The sequence below is a fragment of the Pinus tabuliformis genome, chromosome 8 (genome assembly GCF_031772625.1).
Source record: "Pinus tabuliformis cultivar Carrire ecotype Pingquan chromosome 8, CPIR1, whole genome shotgun sequence".
Classification (NCBI taxonomy): domain Eukaryota; kingdom Viridiplantae; phylum Streptophyta; class Pinopsida; order Pinales; family Pinaceae; genus Pinus; species Pinus tabuliformis.
Genome location: NC_142294.1, coordinates 1430042991 through 1430065737, shown reverse-complemented (window position 1 = coordinate 1430065737; position 22747 = coordinate 1430042991).

Below are 22747 nucleotides of genomic sequence, written 5' to 3'. Positions count from 1 at the left end.
TGATGGGTAAGAAAACAATTCAGAAATATCTTGAAAACACACATCAATGGTGTAGAGATCCCAAATACATTGATTGATCTAGGAGCAGCTATAATCATCACGAGTAAACAAAATATGAATCAATTAAAACTTTCTAATCTTCAATATACACCTACACTATTACAATTGGCAGATAGATATGTAATCAAACCTAATGGTTTATTAATATATATATATATATATGTATGTATGTATGTATGTATGTATGTATGTATGTATGTATGTATGTATCCTTAGATTCTTGGAAATGCCTTGTCGATTTTATGATTTTAACACCCAAGAATAACTTAAGAGGACATCCATTGATTCTAGGAAGACCAAGGCTAGCTACAACCGATGCTTTTATAAGTTGTAGATCTGGTGATACGTTTATTTCTGATGGGAGCTCAACAAAGAAATTCACACTGTATCCACCTGCAAAGACAACAATAGAAGTTGAAAATGAAGAATGGATAGATAATGATATTAATATAAGACCAATATCGAATTTAATAGAAAATAATGAATCTTCATCATATTGCGAATATAGTCAGAGTTTACAAGAATAGTGCAATATTTAATATTTATCATCTCGTCAACTATCCTTTCATTCTATGGAAAAATTTGGCAATTCTACGACTGAAATATTTCAAGGAAAAACTTTGAATATCAATAATAATTTGGAAGAATTTCAAAATGAATAATTAATAAATATGTTACAAGAACATTCCTCTACCTATGCATGGGAATATACTGACATGCAGGGAATTGATCCTAATACTTGTATACATCATATCTACATTGAAGAAAACGTCAAACCAATTTGACAACCTCAAAGAATAATGAATCCAAATCTAAGGGAAATTGTTAAGGAGGAACTAAAAAATTGTTGAATGTTAATTTTATCTATCCAGTATCAGATAGTCAGTGGGTTTCACCCTTAGTAATTGTTCCTAAAAATAATGGAAAATAGAGAGTATGTATTGACTATAGGGAATTGAATAAAGGCACTTTAAAACATCACTTTCCACTTCCTTTCATAGATCAGGTTTTATATACATTGGCAGGAAAGAAATAATTTTCATTCTTAGATGGTTTTAGTGGGCATAATAAAATCCAAGTAGCCCTAGAAGACCAAGATAAAATTATCTTTACCTGCCCATAGGAAACTTATCCCTACTAAGTACTTCCTTTTGGATTATGTAATTCACCTGCAACATTCCAAAGAGTAGTATTAGGCATTTTTTCTGATCTAATTCATTATGTGTGGAAGTTTATATGGACGATTTTATAGTTTATGGAAATTATTTTGAAGAGGCTCTTAAAATTTTTGAAAAAGTTCTCATTAGATGTAAAGAGGAAAATCTATCATTAAGCCGTGATTTTTTTTTTATGATGTTTACTAAGGGAATTATTTGAGGATACCATATTTAAGAAAATGGAATTAAAGTGGACACATCTAAAGTAGAAGTTATTTCTAAATTATAAATTCCAACCTGTCGATGAGATGTTAGAAGTCTTCTTGGTTTCACTGGTTACTATAGAAGATTCATAGAAAACTTTACAAAAATTGCATCTCTACTTTTCAAACTGCTCACAAAAGACTATGAATTCAATTGGAATTCTGATTGCCAAAAGGCCTTTGAAATATTAAAAGAGAAAATAATCTCTGAAGCACCCATTCTTAGGGGACCAAACTATAAACTACATTTTCACATTTCAACTGATGCTTTAGACACAACTTTAGGAGCTGTACTAGGAAAAAAGGATTTAACTCCTTATACTATTTATTACACCAGTAAAAATTTGACTCTTGCAGAGATAAATTATACTATAACAGAAAAGGATTTTTTAGTTGTTATCAATTCCATCAATAAATTCAGACATTACATTACTAACTACAAAACTTTTGTACATACACATCATTTTGCAATTAGGTACTTAATGAATAAACCTGTCACTAATGGAAGAATTACAAGATGGTTGTTGTTGTTGCAAGAGTTTAACATCACTATTTTCGATCGACCTAGGAAAAAAATATAGTTGCTAACTTTTTGTCTACAATTCAAAATGATAATAATGATGTAGCTGTAGAAGATAATTTACCTGATGAATATCTTTTTGCAGTAGCTACTAAGTCACCTTGGTTTGCAGATATTGCTAATTATTTGGCTACAGGGAAGTTACCATCATATTTATCTCCTCGAGAAAAAAGGAAGGTATTTCAAAATAGTGCATCTTATTCATGGATAAATGAAGAATTGTATAAAACAGGGCCATATTTGATCATTCAAAGGTGTGTTAGAGAAGATGAAGTACTAGAGATATTGAAAGCTTGTCATGATAAGCCATGTGGAGGACACTTTGTTCAAAAAAGAACTTCCTACAAAGTCCTTCTCTTAGGATACTTTTGGCCTTCCATTTTGAAGGATGTCAAGGAGTATGTCAAGAGATGTGATAGTTGTCAAAGGATGGGGAAACCTATTCCCTCTGATGAAATGTCTCTACAGCCTCAGGTATTTATTGAACATTTTCAAAATTGGGTTGTAGGTTTTGTTGGTGCAATCAATCCACCATCGAGACAGAAAAGGTACATTCTTCTTTGCATTGATTATGTTACAAAATGGGTAGAAGCTAAAGCACTTCCTTTTTCTACCGAAAATGTTGTAGTTTCATTTCTTTTTGAGGATATCTTTACTTCTTTTGGTGTCCCAAGGGAAATTTTAACATGTCAAGGTACTCAATTCACATCCAAGTTGGTACATAGGATAATGGAGGACTACAATATAAAACATCTGAAGTCCACTCCATAGCATCCACAATAAAATGGACAAGTGGAGTCCACCAATAAATTAATTCAAGCAATTCTCACCAAAACTATGCATCTGCACAGAAGAGACTGGAAAAAAAGCTTCTAAAGGCTTTATGGGCATACCGTACCACATGGACAGACACTACAAGGCATACTCCCTATGAACTTGTTTTTGGGAAGAAAGTCCTTTTTCGTATTGAGTTTCAAGTAAAAACTTTCAAGACAACTGTGAAATTGGGTCTTGATCTTTCAGAGGCACAAAAACAAAAAATGGAGCATCTAAATGAACTTGATGAGATAACACAAGATGCAATCCAAAGAACCAATCTAGTTCAACAACAGAGATCCATATTGCATGACAAATATATCAAAGAAAGAAAGTTTCGGCCAGGATATTGAGCATTACTTTTTTATTCAAAGTTCAAATATTTCCAAAGGAAATTTCAAACTCGTTGGCTTGGGCCCTATGAGATTGAAACAGTGTTTGATAATGGTGCAGTTAGGATTAGAACTATTGATGAAGAAAGGACCAACTTTCTTGTCAATGGCCATCGATTAAAAATCTATCATAAGTCATTGACAAAGGATGAGTTTATCAAATATTTGCAAGACAACACCGATTTCCAGTTAGTTAAGAAGGATTTTCTTTCTCCTCCAACTTGACTCATAAGCCTTTTTCTTATCTAATATATATATATATATATATATATATATATATGAATATGAAAAACAACATTGTTGGTATGCTTATATCGAAAATTTAGGGTCAAAACCAAATAATTTTGGCATCCTAAATTTTCTTTCCCATTCCCATTTTCTTTTTATACCTCTTTTTCTTTCTAGAATAAAATAGCTACAAAATTGCTAAGAATCTACAACTTTGACAAAATTCTACAGTTGATGTTGGACAGCGACTACTAATTGGAGCAATTGAAGAAATGATCAAATCCATCCTCAAAAGCGCCTAAAGGCAATACAAAAAAAAAGAGAAATCAAATGTTAGCATCATCAATTCAAAAGGTATGAAAATATTTAATTTAATAATAAGGGTCAAAACATTAGTGTATGAATTATATGGACAATATACTGTTGGTTCAAAAACTATCATTGTCGAAAGTGAGATGAAAATATCTTGTCATATCAAATAAAAAGTTGTAAATCACCCATTCATCCCTCATCATTACACAACACTCGTCTCAAATTCCGAATTCATTGTTGAAATTGCCTAACTCACATCCATTCATACCCTAAAGGCCACTTCACTTGTTTTTCCCCTTGCTATTGTTTATACTCTCACTATAGCCATTATCCTAAAACCCTGACTCATACCTTGTCAAGAAGTAAATTCTGAGGTAACACTTCTCAACCAGGGGCCTCCTAATAAGAACAGAACCAAATGGAAGAAAATTTATGGAAGGATATCCGCAGGTGAAGGAAATGTTGCAGAAAGCACAGTGGCTAGAGTTCATGGAAAAGTTTGATGGTTTTAACAAGGAAGTAACCAAATCATTTTCCAGAGCTTTTGATGGTGTAGAGGTTGAAATTGGAGACATAAAGTTTGTAGTGACAAAATCTCTTATTGTTGAAGCTACCAGACTGTCAAGAGTTAGAGAGAAATGGTTTAAGAACAGGGGCATTGAAGGAGAAGAATGGAAGACCTTCTTAAAATACCCAGGTATGGATATCACTAGTTTTAAGAGAGTAATTCCAATTACAACACTTAAAGGTAAATGGAGAAATTTGTTGCTAATAATTAAGAAATTTTTCACGTGTGAAGGAAGATTTGGATTTATGTTCTTTTACCAAATTCATTTGATGACACATTTTCTCAAAGAGATTGAAATCAATCGTCCTTATTTTCTATTAAATAACTTAAGGAAAATGTATGTGAATGTCCAGAAAAGGATCCAATTCATTGAAAACACCATGTATCACCACAGACATATAAAAATACTCATTGAATTTCATCTTGAAAGATTAGGAGATAATTGGGATAGCTTCCTAGTTTGAAATTCATTTTAAGGAGGAGGATGAAGAGTCACCTAACAACAACAAAGAAATAAGAGGAAGGGAGAGAATATATGAGAATCCTATCAAAAAATTACCTCAACGACAACTATAAGAACAGTCAGAAGATCAGACTCCTATTGTAGAAATTTTAGGAAGCCTTAAAATGAAATCTGTTAGAAGAAATAAAGCCAATAAAAAGAAAGAAAGCACATCCAAGAAAATCGAGGAAGCTAAAACATACAAGAAAAGAGTTAAAACTAAAAACCCTCTTCCATCAAATGTAAGAATAAGCACCAAGCTTAATCAAAAACCATCTCAACAATATATAGATGTTGTTAATTTGGAGGAAGAAGAGAAAATGGAAGTTACATCACCTACCATCATCTCACTTGTTCATATCCCAGGATGAAGAACACAAGAAATAGATCTAGTACAACAATAAATATATGGCTACATTGAGTCTCTGGAGAGGAGAGAAGCAGAAAAAGCATCTTGTTCTACAGTCCCTGAAAAAGAAATCAAGTCAAACAGTCCACAAGAACCTCTACTCGTGAAAACTATGAAACGAGAAGTCTTTGAGTCGGAGACACAGAATAAACTTTTGAAGAAAGAACATGAGACATTAAAGATGAAGAATGAGATACAAATGACTTAGAATGATTACATTTTTCTACATATGGGCTTATGGTATGAAAACAACAAGAAATTAAAGAAAAAGAATGAATCTCCAAAAAATAAGGTCATGAGTGTAAAATGCAGGATTTTGATGAAGAATCCGAGAATAATAGTTGCTAGAAAGAAGACAAAAAGGACAAACTAGGATAGTCTGGCCCAAGTTTCTAAGAGAGAACAGTGATAGAGAAATACTTCCAATTTTCATTTTTTGCATGAGGACATGCAATGGCCTCTGTGTGGGAGAATGTTGAGCCTCATGCTTACTTCATTTCGACACTCTCCCTTACCTATTTTTCCTTTCCTTAACCATCATCATCAACTCAATAGGCATCAAACTACAAGGTTTTTGACATGGTAAGGTATTTAATTATCTTATCTTTCATATTTAATGATGCTCCTTATTATTGAGTTAATATTTGTATTAGCTACCAAATTCACACGATTCTACAGCTAATTTAAGTTTATGTAGCTGATTCCATGGTTTACCAGGATCAGAGGTGTCAGCTAAGAGAATAAAAATATGGACATGTGGAGATTGATCCTTTTAAAAATTTCCTCCTATTCATCTGAATCAGATCATCAAAGGATTGTTCGATTGCATGGTCAAAAGTGAAAATTCAACCTATTGCTCAACAGGTGAGCGAGAATCAGAAATTCCTATGCTTCACGATTTTCTTTTCCAAATAGAAAATCGTGAGCAACGATACTGTGATATTTCTTAGAAGCTTGATTTAGAACTTTGTTAGCTAAGGTAGGCACAAAAGCCTTGAACACTTATTGACACGAGATTTTATAAATACTATGTAGCAATCATTAACAGAAAGTTAATTTTTATGTATGTGACAGTAATGTTTTAAAACTCTGTTTTTACTCTAGTAATGAAGAAAGTCCTTTGAAGTTTTGATGCGTAGCTGACTATTCGATTGAATTTCTATGACCGTCTGTTTGTGGAGGGCCCCTGTAAACAGTGAAGGTTTTGAATTTTTCATAAATTTTCTTTATCGTTTGTTTCAGTTATTCATACTTTTCAGAATATTTTTGCAGTCTTGATTTGAATCAGATAGCGATAGAAATATTTCATTAATTGTTCATTTTTTTAAACTTGATTTATAATAATGTTAATGATAGTTTAATTTCTTTTCATAGATTTCCTTATGATTTTAGAGTGTTTCATTTCCCAGCTTGATAGATTTCCTTATAGTTTCATTTTATAGTATTTCATTTCAAAGTATGTGTGATTTATTTATGGTTTTAATTTCAAAGCATGAGTGATTGATAATAAGTAATTGCGTGGTTTTCATTTTGAATAGAAGCTAATTTTATTTTGGTTTCTATGCAAAGGATTTTTAGAATGTTAGATGAAAAATTCTGCTTTTAGAGATTAAATTTGGGTTGCAATAGATCAATTAAGTTTTCTTAATAAGATAGTGTGAGTTTTACTTAATTTTCATTTTGCAAGTGTGAAGAGAATTTTTTATTTCATTAGAAAGGAGTAGGAATATTTAATGTGTCAAATTCATTTTTTTTGAAGAGTAAGATAGGAATAAATTACATCCTTAGAAATAAATTTCAACAACTCAATCATGCACATTAATAATATGATTTAATAAAAATGACTTCTAGCATATGTAGTGCACTTTCACTTCACAAGATTACCAAATCCGATCAATAATCCATGTCACAATTTAAGACAATTAAATTGACAAACAATCAATGTATCCAAAAAACTATGCATTTCTCCCTCTTGTTGTGCAACTTCTCCCTTAATTCATTTGGGACATGTGCATAAGCCACGCGTCTAAACACTATCATATGAGTGACAATATGCTTTCTTCCATTCCATGCATCTTCAAGAATCATATTCTTGACACTTTTGGTTGGAAACCTATTTATAATTTATGTTCCGCAAGCGACAACTTCATCCCAATAGTCATTTGGAAAATTCATTTCCTTCAACATACTCCTTTCCATTTCCATAATGGTCATATTTTTCCTTTCTACAACATCATTTTGTTCAAGTGTATAGCTTGTTGTAAATTGTTTGTGAATACCATGCTTCCTACAGAACCAAAGGAAGTCATTTGAGATGTACTTCCCACCTCTATCAATCCTCTAAACTTTGATGTAATGTACACTTTGCTTCTCAACAAGTGCTTTGTATTAACGGAAGTGGTCAACCACTGCACTCTTCTCTCTTAAGAAGTAGACCCATGCCTTTCTTGTATAATAATTTATTAATTCCAACAAATAAAATAGGCCACCAATTGATGGTGTTTTCATTGGTCCACATAAATTTGAATGGATAATCTCCAAAGGTTCCTTTGCTCTTATCGACTTTCTAGCTGGAAATTATTCTCTATGTAGTTTTCCCATGATGCATCCTTCACATAAGGTGTTTCATTTTTCTATGAGTGGAAATCACTTCACCATGCCTTTCCTATGCATCAAATTTAAACCTCCAAAATGAAGATGACTAAATATTAGATGTTGTAACCAGATTTTATCCTTGAACTCTCTTTGAAAATATGTTTGTGTAACAATAGATATCTTCCTTTCATATTGTGAATCCATTGACAGTTGTGTTTGTCCACCTTCTTCCTTCAAATCTAGTTTTAACTTAAGGGGAAAAATCTTATTTCTTAGCATTCGCATTGTTGGAATCAACTACTTTCTTGGAAATTTATACAATATTGTGTATTCACCTTTTTTGAAAAAAAATTATAGCCCTTTTGCATGAGTTGTCAAATGCTTATCAAATTATGCTTCAAACGAAGGACAAAATATACATCTGAAATGTATTTCTTCTCCCCCTTGTTTGTTATAATGTTTACTTTTCCTTTTCCCATAACATACACTTTTTTATTAGTCCCTAATGTCACTTCAAATTCCACACTTTTATCTAGACTAGAAAACATTTCTATGTTCCCTGCCATGTGGTTGTTGCACTTGGAATCTAAAAACCATACATCTTTTCATCTCTCTTGCATGACATTGCAAGCTAAGAACATGTTGTCTTGGTTCAGATTTTCCTTTGTGAAATTTGCATTTGGTTTGTTACTAATATCATGTTGTTTCTTTCTACACTCATTTTCATAATGTCGATACTTCTTACAATAATGATAGTGAACATGATATTTATCATAACTTTGACTTTGTGCTTAATTTTTGCTTGGGATTTGATTTGAATTTTGATTTCTACCTTTTCGACTTGAGATTGAAGGGCTACCTCTTCCACCTTTGTGTGGACTTATGCCTCTTCCTCTATCATTTTGTATACCTCTGCCTCTACCTTGACCAATGGAAATTTGTGTCTTGAAGGCATGCTCTAATGAGGAGTTTCTTGCTCTATTCAATCTATGTTCATGAGAAACCAATGAAGCATGAAGCTCGTCCACTGAAAATTGTGAGCAATACTTTGTCTCCTCTATGGTCACAACAATAAGGTCAAATCTTGATGGAAACCTTCTTAAAATTTTCTAAAGTGTCTTACCATGAAACTTGATTTGAGTAACCAATCCAATAACTTGTGTGAAAAATGAATCTCTATTCTCATAATCCTTCATGCAACTTGTCTCAAATTCTCTCATTAACATTGGTAGCTTTTTTGACTTCACATTTTTCATGCCTTGATAGGTTGTCTAGAGAATATCTCATGCTTGTTTAGACATTGTTGCTACTACAATCATTTTAAATATGCTCTCATGAACTACTTGAAAAATGTACAAGAGGGATTTGGAGTCCTTATTCATATTGTCTCTCAACAAATCATTTTCTACTTGTGTCAAAGCATTGTAGCATTGTATGTTGTTGCATCTGCTAGTTTTGGGAACCCATTCTCCACCAAATCCCAAATATCTTGAAAAGAAAACAAGGCTTTCATTATGATAAGCCAATAGTCATAATTTTTTTCCATTGAATTGAGGTATTTGAGGGTAGGTAAACGTTTTTCTTGATTTTGCTATCACCTTTAGGAGTTAAAAAATACTTCTTGCCGGTAAATATGCTCCCAAAATTTTTCCTTCAAAACAACCTCTTACTCCTGCTAAAAACTTGTTCTTTTACTCCTTCAAGTTGCTGTGATACCACCGTTTATTTGAGGAAGAGAAGAAAAACCCAGAAAATTTATGCAGAGTAACAACACATAATAACAATAGAGTAAAACAAAGTAACAATATCATATAAAAAAACTAAAACAGGGGATGCACAGTAAAACTAAAAATATGACTCTTTTATTGAACGTGCAACCAAAAATACTTTGTGGAAAAAACTATTACAAAGTTAAAACTGAGACTTCAACTTGGTGAAAAATAAACTTTACACTTTAACTACTTTCTGTTTTTGTGTTGTAACACATTGTAACAACCAACTCTTTGGTTTTGTGTTGTAACACACTCTAACAACCAAACTATGATATGGTTTTGTTTTGTAACAACCAACTCTCTGCAATTTGCTCCATTATTTTTTCCCCTCATGTGTGCAGACAGTCAACTCCTATAAAAAAAAAATTATGAACAACTAAAACTCAAAGACTCATGTTATTAAATTAATCCATAAAATTTGGAAACTTCATATGACTTGTGAAATGCACTTATCCTTTTGTGACAAGACAAAAAATAGAAACAAGGCATTGCGGGCATCTTCATAAAATTAATTTATTCTTAAATATTTGAAGTGCTACAAGTGTGGAGGTCTTGCACGCTGGAATGAAGAACTCATCCTTATGGCCTGTAAAGCATTAACTTGACCTTCCTTCCACTGAAAGACAATGCCTTGAGTGCCGAACTGACGGATGAGATTGGACGAATGCTAATGGGAATGGAAATCAGGTGTCTTCATCCCTTGGGTATTGGAGCCAAGACACATTGGTTGAATGGTGTTGACTAAAAATGTATATACAAAACCAATGTCAATTTTGTAAAAGCCAAAAAAAGAATCATATAGACGACCTAATACCTCCTCATTAATTCTAGATGTCACAAAGTGATATAATAGTTACAAAGTCTATGAAAGAAAATGAAACTAAAACATCACTTGCGGGATTTTATTTTTACTTGTGAATATATTGGTTTCAGAACATAAAGATTGAATTAATTTTAAATAATGTATTATTATCTTTTTATAAATTTATTTAATCACCACTCTAACATAATTCATATTTCATTAAATAAAGAAACTTTATTTTTAGTCATTATATATGTATATTTTTATAAGTTGGCCTGATTAAAAATTACATCTATATTTTATGTTATTCCATACATTATCATGATAGGTGGCCTCAACATGCTCAATAGGAAACCAAATAATTTTGGCCATGTGTCTGCAAAGTAACAAGTCCAACATTGAAACATAACCATCCCCAAAAGTTCTACAAAAGACACAAACAAACTATCATAACAAAAACAACTAGTCACTAACATATATCCAGATCAGTCAGAAGATTTGATAGGTTCAAGGTTCCCTACACTAGAACCTAGTGGTATTGGTGATGACGCGAGGCATGGGATATGCTTCTTAATCCTTGCCAAACGAGAATATGTTTGCTCCATATCAAAACACATGTTGCATTGTTTTTGTTTCACATCTGCCAAGTGGGAAAATATGTAATATTGGTCGAATAATCATTCCATGACAATCCATTCCATTAAAGTCTTTATTTTCTAGTATAGGAGCAAAGTCTAGAGGTATTGTTTGTGTCATCCTTTAGTGTGACCGAGATATGTAACTAGTTGACCAAATTCCTCCAATAACTCAAGGATGGATAATTTATAATGGTCCTTAGCATCCAAGTTTTCTAGATGATGCAACTCAGTCTAGATATCATCTAGAATATTCTATTGGGAAGTGCTAGCGACATCATTAACATTCTTTTGGTTACAATTCGGACCTTGCGGGTCATAACCTCCATGCCAAAATATGCAACACCTCATCCTCTGTTACTATATAATTATTTGGCAACAAAAGTGAACTACTAAACAAGAGGAAACCCCATTTGTTTCACAAGCCCTAGTGATTTCTCCCACCCTAGAGAAATCACCTCTATACCAACTAGTCCTATCTTTGCCAGACCACACTACGAAACCTTATGTAACCCCTACTATAGAAAATTGAAAAATAGACAAGATAACCAAATAATACACCACTACAATAATTATATCAATTTTCTTTGAGCTCTAAAGGAGAGGCGAGATAACTTCCCAAAACATTCTTGCAATCAACTTGGCACTAAGATGATTATCGTGACGAACTGTGCCATCAATAAGACACCTAGAGAATAATGGGTAGTATAGAAACACATAAGTTTTTTCCACAATAACTTTAAAGTGAACATTCACAATATAGTTGCAATTGTTAATAAATATTGGATGCAATAAGTATTGTAGAATCTCATTGTAATTTACTCCATTTTAAACTGTACACAAAAACTGAATTACTAGCCATACTGATAGGCTTAATCCACTTGCAAAGTAGCTTGGTGGAGGTCATTTCAACACAAGTAACTAGCAGAGCAAGAGGACATAAAATTTCCCAACAGACTCTCACAACTAGACTCCACATCGACTCATAGACTTTCACAGCCAAACTGCAGACTAACCCTCATATGGAATAAAAAACAAGAAATATCCCTTCCACTAAACACTTTCCCAACTCACAAGTGTCCTAATAATAATTAAACCAAAAAAATTCCATGCAATATCTAAAAGAGCTCAACTTTTGGTAGCAAACAACTTTTGTCCAATCATTACTATGATAAGAAAGAAGCCACAAAGTGAATGACCACCAAAAGAGTATTAGAGTTTCCTCCTCTCTATAGCTAGAGGTCCCCACTGTAGTTTATTAATAGCATAGGAGTGGCAATAATCTGAGGGAGCTTCTTTGAATATCAAACAAATATCTATGTTACCATCAACCATTTTACACTTAAAAGACTTCTCCTTGGTTCCCTTCCTCCCTAGTTAGCTACATCTAGACGCCATAATAGCTAAGCTAAACTCGTTGATGACATGATGAACAAATTGACCCACAAAAAAGTTGATACCAACATAACCTTTGTGCATCATCTTTGACATTCTACAACCCAAACAAGAAATTCTCAGAATCTCGCCCTTTGCATCCATGACCCTGCACAGGGGTGGCCACGCCACCCGCTCCCTTTAATGTACTTCATTACAACCATATCAAGTGTATTGGGCTCGAAGAACTTGACCACTCCATTTTCCCTCTCTCACCACATCGGGGAATCAGGGTTATCCTCTGCCACTCGGGCATACCATCCAATTATAGGATCTCTACGAGATCCTTGAGGTCATCTACGTGAAAATGTAAAGGCAACCCACTTTCCAAGTTTCTGTGGTCATTATATATTTTTAAGTGAACATATTTGACATAATAATATCTATATGAGGTAATTCAACATTAATTGAGTTGAGAAGCTCATTTTACAACCCATTGTGAAGGTGATGTGTAAGTATGTTCCTCCATCTTAAAATAAAAATAAAATATTTTCTAAATAGAAAAATAATGTTGGTTGTAATAAAAAATAAATAAAATATGTTATGCATATTTAATTAGTTGTCCATATGACGTAATATAATTTCATGTAAAGTAATTAATAAAAAAAATATGTAAGATATTTAAACCTTATATTTTTTCAAAAATATTTTAACACGTGATATCAACTTCATATAGAAAAAAAATATATTAAAAAAAATATTTTAATGTTGTATACAATAAAATATCCACTATGGGTTATGAATAAAATATTTTAATATGAATTAATATCGAACCATACTTAAAAATATATTAATAACAAAAAAACCAATACTTTTACTTAAAAATATATTAATAACAAAAAATCTAGTGTTGATAAAATAATTCAATGCGCATATTATGTAATCTCTAGAACATTCAACAATACAATTTAAACAATAAAAAATTACACATTTCTTTTTGCGCTCTAAAATAAATTTTCACATGAAAAAATTTGATCCATCTCTACTCATATGAAATCTGTAATTAAAATAAATCTATACTATTTTTAATATTGAAAAACTATCTTATATAAATACAAATATAAAAATACATCAAGAATATATGTATTTTTGTATCCTGCAATATCCATCTCTACTCATGATAAATCTGTGATTAAAATAAATCTATACTAATTTTAATATTGAAAAACTATCTTATATAAATACAAATATTGAAATAGATCGAAAATGTATGCATTTTTGTGTCCTGCAATTAACTTCTTATGCATCATTATTATTATTGTTACTGGACCGAGAAAAGCTAAAACTGAAAATAAACTCCTATGTCGATCTTTTTCGGTTGGTTACGAAAATTATTATAATTGGTATTTAATGAAAGTTTAATAAATATATGATTTGATTTTATCGGTCTTCGTTTTAACCATGACATAGCGGGAACAAGGTAAACCACGACACGACTTCGTGAAAGCAAGAGCTAACCAGCCTGCCATAGGGCATTAAATGCCTGTATGGAGGCCCCACTTACCATGCATGCCCATGCCCTTCCATCCCGCATCATGCATTTCTCCGGGAGCCCCGACCCAACGCGTCAAACTTTCTACAGTAGCGGGTGACCCACCCCCTCTGAGCTGGCACCCGCCATGCTGGCGCATTTTCAAACCAAGAGATCGCGCCAAAAACTCATTTTCGTTGCTCTATTGCTCCATTCGCGCTCCCGTCGCAGGTCCTCTGCAACCCTCGATTAGCTCTTGCCCTGAGGAACTCATCTGTTGGATTTCGCTTGGAGACTTTTCGGGAGGTTGTGGGATCGTAACGGTGAGAAGCCTTGCCATATAAGATTCCATTGTTGAACAGCATTTTGATAAATTTATCCTGCGCTTGCTCCATCGCTTGTCCTATTTGTTCGTCTGAACCAAAAGAATCAGTTTTTTGACTGCAAAATAGTGATTTTACTAGCGATTGTGCAGCGGCAGATTCGAGTTCGAAACTCCGGAAGAGGTATCTGTCTGTAATTTTGGGGGAGGGGCGAGGGCTAGCTGAGAAAATTATGTGTGAATCGCAGCCTCGGGAAGTCTGGAGATCGTCCCAGGAGCACTGAGAGGCTCGACATTCTAGATCAGGAGCAGCATATTCTGAGCTTTAACATCGTTGGGGGAGATCACAGGGCTGAGCAATTATTGATCCATTACCAATATGCAAGAAATGGTCATAAATGGAAAACCTTGAACCAGTGTCGCATGGGAATACCAATGAGGAGACATGTTTATTCGTGGACACCATCGTTAAATCCAATCTGCAGTCCCTGGCTCACGTCTCCAAGCACTTGAGCGCACAGCGTTGCTGAGCGCAGGATCGAATCTCATGCCGCAATGATCAAGCTTCGTTTTTTCCCTCTTGTTTGTGTTTCTACTTTTGTTGGCTATACAGTTTGAGAATTTGTACAAAGGCAGTACCGATTGAAACTTGCAGAGGCATTCGTGATGTTTATTAATATCTGATTCTTTTGACAGATTTTGGTGGGTTTTTCAAGCTTCGAGATTAAATTTCCATAGTTTCAGCATCACAATGTCCATATGTCATATGTAGGATTGGGCTTGCAATCTTTTCTTTCTAGACAATATTGCAGGATGGAAACTTTTTTGAGTGTTATTTTCCCAAACAGACACTTCTTGGAATTTTATTGTATGGAAATCGATCTCATGGCTGCTCTGTTGTGGTTGCACACTTTATCAACTCTTATACAATTCCTCCAATTTTATTTTGGTTTTCCATTTCAAATGGTTCATTGTGCTTAATCAGGTATCTGAGTTCTGTGCTACAAAATTTACAGCGGTCAAATGGGTCATTGTGTTTGCTCAAGATGCGTAGGCTTGTGCTAAATAATTTCAGTGTTAAAAGGGTTTGAGGTTGGATCTGAATTTTTAATAGCGTGAAGGGAATTCAGATGGATCTGATTTCACTGAGACTGATCTCTTTGGTTAATTTTTTCAAATTCAAAGTATGAATATGGTTAGATGTTGAGAAATAAATTTTGTCTTTAAATGATTATTTAAATTTTAAAATATAGAAAAAACTAGTAAATAAATAAACTTAAATTTTAAAATTTAGAAAGACCTAGTAAATAGATAAATCTAATTTTATTTTAATTTATGTAAGGACATTGTATGAATGGAATTTTGATTATGGAAGTTTGTTTTCACAAAAATTAAGCATGTTAATAAATGAATAAATTTAATATATGTTTTTTTTTTTTAAATTTAATAAGAACTTTGTGAGAGAAGAATTTTTTAGAATTGAATTGTGTAAAAGAAAAATGTTGAATGTAAATATATAAAAAATCCTCAAATGGTGGTTTAGAAATTAATAGTAGTAGATATTGAATTAAATTGGATGGTTGATTTTGAGAATAATTTAAAATTGGATTAGATTAATCGTTATCGGTCAGTAAAGTTTAAGTTTTATGGGTAGTGATATAGGAATTGTCAAAGTTTTATGGGTAGTGATGTAGTAATTGTCAATGTTTAATTATGAATTTTGCAATGTGTTATTTAAGTTTTATGGGTAGTGATATAGGAATTGCCAATGTTTAATTATGAATTTTGCAGTAAAGTTTTATGGGTAGTGATGTAGTAATTGTCAATGTTTAATTATGAATTTTGCAGTGTGTTAGTCTCTGCCGATCAAGTTTTATGGGTAATGATACAGGGATTGTCAATGCTTAGTTTTGCACTATGTCAGTCTTGTGATTTAGTTGAAGTAAGAAGTCGTTTAATCCCGGTAAAATCAGATCTCATTAATTACAATTTAACAGTTTTAAAATTCATCTCATTCTTATTAGTTCAATGTTAAAATATTTTTAAAATTAACCATCAAAATAAAAATAATTGAATAAAACAAGCTGACAAAATTGACAATCAATATAAAGAAGATGACACAAAAAGTTTAAGGGTTTCCTACCATCTTGTTTTTCATCGGAGGAGTAGACAAGAAGGCTATTGGTGAAAGAATAACAGAAACAATTGTTAGTTGGATCTAACAAAACATTGGACCTATTATACCCAATCTCACCACCAAATAGGATGAATAAACTTAATAGATTCAGGATCCACAGTCGTTGTGCTTCCAAAGTATTTTGGAGGACAAGGGTAAGAAATATCAAGATATAAAATTAAAAAGAACAAATTGGAATAACATTTTGCAATGATTATTTTAATGTGATATTTTGAGTTGTCTATGATAGTAGTCACTGGAAAAAGAACATAACATATTCATAAGTAATGTTGGCGATCTGAAAAATGAATATAACATATTCACAAGTAATGTTGGTGATCTTGTTTGATTAACATTACATGAATGGGTGGAATGGTGATGATTATTTCATGTGGGTGATTTTTGTTTAATTAACCATCAAATGTGACATTGTTGGGAAGAATGATGATGTTTGTTGAATGACAATGTTTGGTTGATGAACATGACATTATGAAAATGAATGTTGTATGTGGTAGGGAGTTGGTAATTTTTTTTTTTAATTTATTTGATTGGTTTATTAAAATAATGTAAAGTGAATAGTTAATGAATGCAAAATTTAATTTTCACATGTTTGATAAATGTTTACATTTGAAATAATTTGCATTTTTTTTTAATATTATAATTTTTTTATTATTTTCATAAGAGGATTATTTTAGACTTTATACATAAGTTGAAAATATGATAAGAAGTAGTTTTTATTCTTTTTCTTTAAAATTTATATATTTTTTATTATTTTCTTTAAAAGTGCTATTTTAGATCTCAAAATTTCTCCAATAATAGTGAGGATTTTTTTCACTTATGATGGACATAGGTTGAAAATGTGATAAAAAGTAGATTTGTTTCTTTCCTTTCTAAAAATTTATTACTATTTTATTATTTTTCTTTAATATATCTATTTTAGATGGTCATGGGGGATTTTTTCACATATCACAGACATAAGTTGAAAGCATGATAATAAGTACTTCTTTCTTTTTGAAAATTTACAACTCTTTTATTAATTTTTTTAAGAGGCCCATGTTAGATCTCAAAATTCTCTAATAGTTGTGAGGTCTTCTTCATATATTATGATTTAGAAGGTTGTTTGGTCATAAATAATGAAATCAAGTATGGAGAAGTGGAAGTTACAAAATGACATATTTCTAAGATGAAAAACTATATGGAGGAAGGCAATCAAAATTATTTATTTGCATCAAAGATACTAGATGTGTGTAGGGAAATGCATTTTGGTTTAGCAAAGTTTAATGCTATCATAAAAGAACCTTGAGAATGTGATAACTCAAATAATCAACTAGAGTTGATGGAAAATGACAGAAGACTACAAAATGTAGAGAAAAGGAGTGGACTAGGTAAGTCAAGACAATATGTTGCAGATAATAGTTTGACTATGTTGGAGGAAAGAAGTGAACAAAATGTATTTGTTAGTATGAATAGAAACGAAAGCTTGACGTTGAATTGCTATAGGGTCGTCTCCAACCATTGTCAAATATTTTTCTAAAGTCATAGATACTCATGGTCAAACTTTGGGGCATGACATCATTAATATATTTGGATTGAAGGATTGAGAAGATGGGATTGGTCAAACATAAAAAGAAGAAAGTCCAAATAAGATTTATAACTAGAAATTATGAGAGTGGTTCACATGGATTACTTAAAGAAATGTCTAGAGAATAGAGCTCTAAAAAGAAGAAGGAAAAAAGAGCATATTCAAGGAAGGTGATTCTAATAGTGACAATAAATAATGCAACTTGCTTAATGAGTTTGGGAGGGATTAGGAACTGACTTGATGAGATGTTGTAACAAATTGTGGTAGAGAATCATAAGAAAAGAAATACGTAGTGAAACATTTTGCGAATGTATTATTAAATAAAGAAAATGAAATCAATCATTAGAAAAAATAATAGTCAAACCTTACTAACAAAAGTAAAAAGAAATAAAAATGTAAGTTAAGTGGAGGAACCTATTGGAAGATGAAGCTATTTGGGAGTTTGGATCGACTCAACACTCATCCTTACTAATGCTTTGAGGTTGGATCATTTTAAGAAGCGATGCCTTGCACCATACTTAGATTAGGATACATGCTAATGTTGGCATTTAATTTAAGATAGTTAGATGTTATATCCTTTTGTAACAAGTCGATCTTTATGAGGAGCAACACTCATGAAGAGTCATGACTCTTAATTCTACATGTATTAATCTTGTGACCATGATCCATTGTAAATATGAATTTGAATTGATTTCACACACAGATAATTGATTCTTTTCAAACTTGTCTAATTTCCATATATAACATCTACACTCAGTGGTAATTAGTTTATGTTGGTTCTTTGCCTCCCTTTCTTTCTATACATTTGTTGGCATGATTTCCTTTATGTTGGAACTTGAAATATTTCACATGAGTTAAATCCTTCTTATCTTAGTTCAAATAAATTAATTCATGTTTCCCTTTCTTGAGCATTCCTTTGTTGCCTCCATTACACATCCTCCTAACGAGAAAAGATATTTTAATTTGATCTACTTCATTGAAATAGTCTTTGGCTTTGTTTCTTATTACACAACATAATCTCAAAGCCTTACAAAGGTGGGAAAATTATCATCAGCATGGATACCCTAGAGAAAGAGTTCCCATGATGCTATAAACCATTTGGTGTAACAAACACCAACTCTCCATCTTCATTCACCCTTATGGCAACAAATTGAGCTCCTAACTTTGTGATGTTCATCATGGAACTTGCCACAATGTTTGTGTTAGTCATGCAAATCACATAGACCTTATTTATTAACATATTTAATAAGAAATGTTCACACTATTGTACAAAGCTATCAAAACATCATATATCTCTTTAATCGTATTCTTTCTAATGTGAGGGACAAAAAGATTTTTCATTGAATCAAGAATGGTTCACTTTTCCTTGGCCACCTCATTCTTGTAATCAACCAATTTGAATAAGATTAGTAGAGACATTAAACTTTTTTTTAACAAACAACCAAAGCTCGACCTCCTTAATTAGCATTTGCGGTGTATATTTTTAAGGAGAAAAGTTGGAAGCATATTCTACCTATTACACTCTCCAAGATTGAAACATCATCCTTGCAAATCTTGAAGAACACCTCAATCAACATGTCAAGGAACAAGCAGAGTAAATTAAAACGTATCCCCAATTAAAAATACAACTCCAATCTCTAGAGCAAATAAGACAACAAATACAACTCCTTGTCATTGAAATATTGAACTTCCTCTTTCGTAAGAAGGGAATTTCAACATAATAAGCTTCAATACCATATAGAATTTCATAAAATCTCCACATTTGAAATTTCCACATCATTTTTATGAGGCTATTGATATATTTCATAAGAGTTTCTAGTGTTAGTATTGAAGTTATTTTTTTCCAAACCCTTACAAAAACTGAATCTCGAAGCTTGAAAAACCCACCAAAATCTGTCAAAAGAATCAGATATTAATAAATATCACGAATGCCTCTACAAGTTTCAATCGGTACTGCCTTTGTACAAATTCTCAAACTGTATAGCCAACAAAAGCAGAAACACAAAAAAGAGGGAAAAAACGAAGCTTGATCATTGCGGCATGAGATTCGATTCTGCGATCAGCAACGCTGTGCGCTCCAGTGCTTGGAGACGTGAGCCAGGGATTGCAGATTGGATTTAACGATGGTGTCCACGAATAAACATGTCCCCTCATTGGTATTCCCATGCGGCACTGGTTCCAGGTTTTCCATTTATGACCGTTTCTTGCAGATTGGTAATGGATCGATAATTGCTCAGTCCTGTGATCTCCCCCAATGATGCTGAAGCTCAGAATATGCTGCTCCTCATCCAGAATGTCGAGCCTCTCAGTGTTGGTGGCCGCAGGGAGACCAGAGACGACTTGAACCTCTCTGAGGCAGCCAACCTTTACCTTCAGATCCCCCTCACCTCATATGGAGCACTTGTGGACAAAGTGCTTGTAAATTTGGGGTTCATCGAAGCGTCGAACCAGCGACCAGACAATGCTCACCGGCGCCTCGACTCACTGGACAACCACCGATGAACACCTCATGCACTCCCTCCCGTCTTCCCCTGCATCTTGGGAATGCAAATACTACGGGGCGCCAGTATTGTTAATTTTCCTTGATACTCTAGAGCTCGGATCCTCCTTGTTAGAAGGTATGGATATCAAATCCCGGGACGATCTCCAGACTTCCCGAGGCTGCCATTCACGCGTAATTTTCTCAGCTAGCCCTCGCCCCTCCCCCAAAATTACAGACAGATACCTCTTCCAGAGTTTCGAACTCGAATCTGCCGCTGCACAATCGCTAGTAAAATCACTATTTTGCAGTCAGAAAACTGATTCTTTTGGTTCAGACGAACAAACAGGGCAAGCGATGGAGCAAGCGCAGGATAAATTTATCAAAATGCTGTTCAACAATGGAATCTTATATGGCAAGGCTTCTCACCGTTACGATCCCGCAACCTCCCAAAAAGTCTCCGAGCGAAATCCAACAGATGCGTTCCTCAGGGCAAGAACTAATCGAGGGTTGCAGAGGCCCTGCGACGGGAGCGCGAATGGAGCAATAGAGCAACGAAAATGAGTTTTTGGCGCGATCTCTTGGTTTGAAAATGCGCCAGCAAGGCGGGTGCCAGCTCGGAGGGGGTGGGTGACCCGCTACTGGAGAAAGTTTGACGCGATGGGTCGGGCTCCGGGAGAAATGCATGATGCGGGATGGAAGGGCATGGGCATGCATGGTAAGTGGGGCCTCTATACGAGCATTTAATGCCCTATGGCAGGCTGGTTAGCTCTTGCCCTTCGTGAATGTGAGTTCCTGTGTTACTCCTCTCCTTTTTAATAATTTTAATAATTTCATGATGGCTGTTTAAAAGATTCTATACTTGAGATACGCACTCGTATATTGAATATTGACAATATGGATGGCATACCAACAAATTTAAGTGGTATAATTAACACATTCCATATCAATTTTTTCCTTAACTTATCGAACTAATATTATCATTATTATATCATAACTTTTAATATTAATATTATTATTACAACTTACAACTCAAAGTAAAATGATCACCTATACCATATTACCATGAAAATAACTTTATACAACACTACAACTCAAAGTAAAATGATCACCTATACCATATTACCATGAAAATAACTTTTTACAACACTTCATATCTATGTTTGTGTTGCAACTAACATAATTTTAAAAAATCGTGAATACAATTGATTCTTGCATGCACATTAGTATTGTTTTTAAACACAACATTAGGCATGGCATCACGCTATAAATAAAGATATTGATCATAAAGTGATTTATATAAATGTTTATACAACATAATATAGATGTTAGATGTTTTACCTTATTGTATAATTTTCTTATAATAAGTTACTGTTATAGTTCTCAGTCCCAAAAAAAACTTTTGCAAGTAGCTACAAATCATTTAAAAGGACCAATATTGAATAAAGGACACTCAAATGACTCCTACAACATATCTTACCACTTACATCTTTCTCTCATTAGTCTACAGAACCCAAAGAATTAGATTTACTTCATTTCACTTTAGTACCTTAGAAAATCTCCATCTCCTTTAGGGCTATACTATAGACCAACCAAGAAACTCTTAGTTGAAGGATCTAGGAAATTAGTTGCAAACATATTTCTTTCAACTAATATTTACACATGATCAAATATTTTTTCAATAGAAATCACTCATAAGCATAACATCATCTTTCTCCACATAAATTTGAGTTTTAGCAAGATCAATGTCCTTCATATATATCTACTGTTTTGTAGCACTAAATATAATTTTTCTTCAATTTCTACAACTATGAAAGTATTACCTAAAAACTACTACTTTTCTACTATAATTTGCTTTTCCTTCTTCCCCATACTTGCTTCACTAATGATTTTACTAAATAACTGCTATCATGACTCAGTGACACAACCATCACATTGACCTCTTACATAATTATATTTTTCTCCATATTTTAATAACTAAATGAAATGACTCTTCCTACACCACCCTCACACGTACATTTAATTAGTGTGCTTAATAATTCAAATTTGTTTTTATAGAAAATGACATGTGATTTTGGGTAAGTTCGATTTCCCCTGAGAACCGCTTTGTCTCCTCTCCTTTTGCTTATTTCATGTCCTTCTTTCCCCTTAAAACCCCTTTTTCCCCTCTTCTCTAGAATCAATCCTACCTT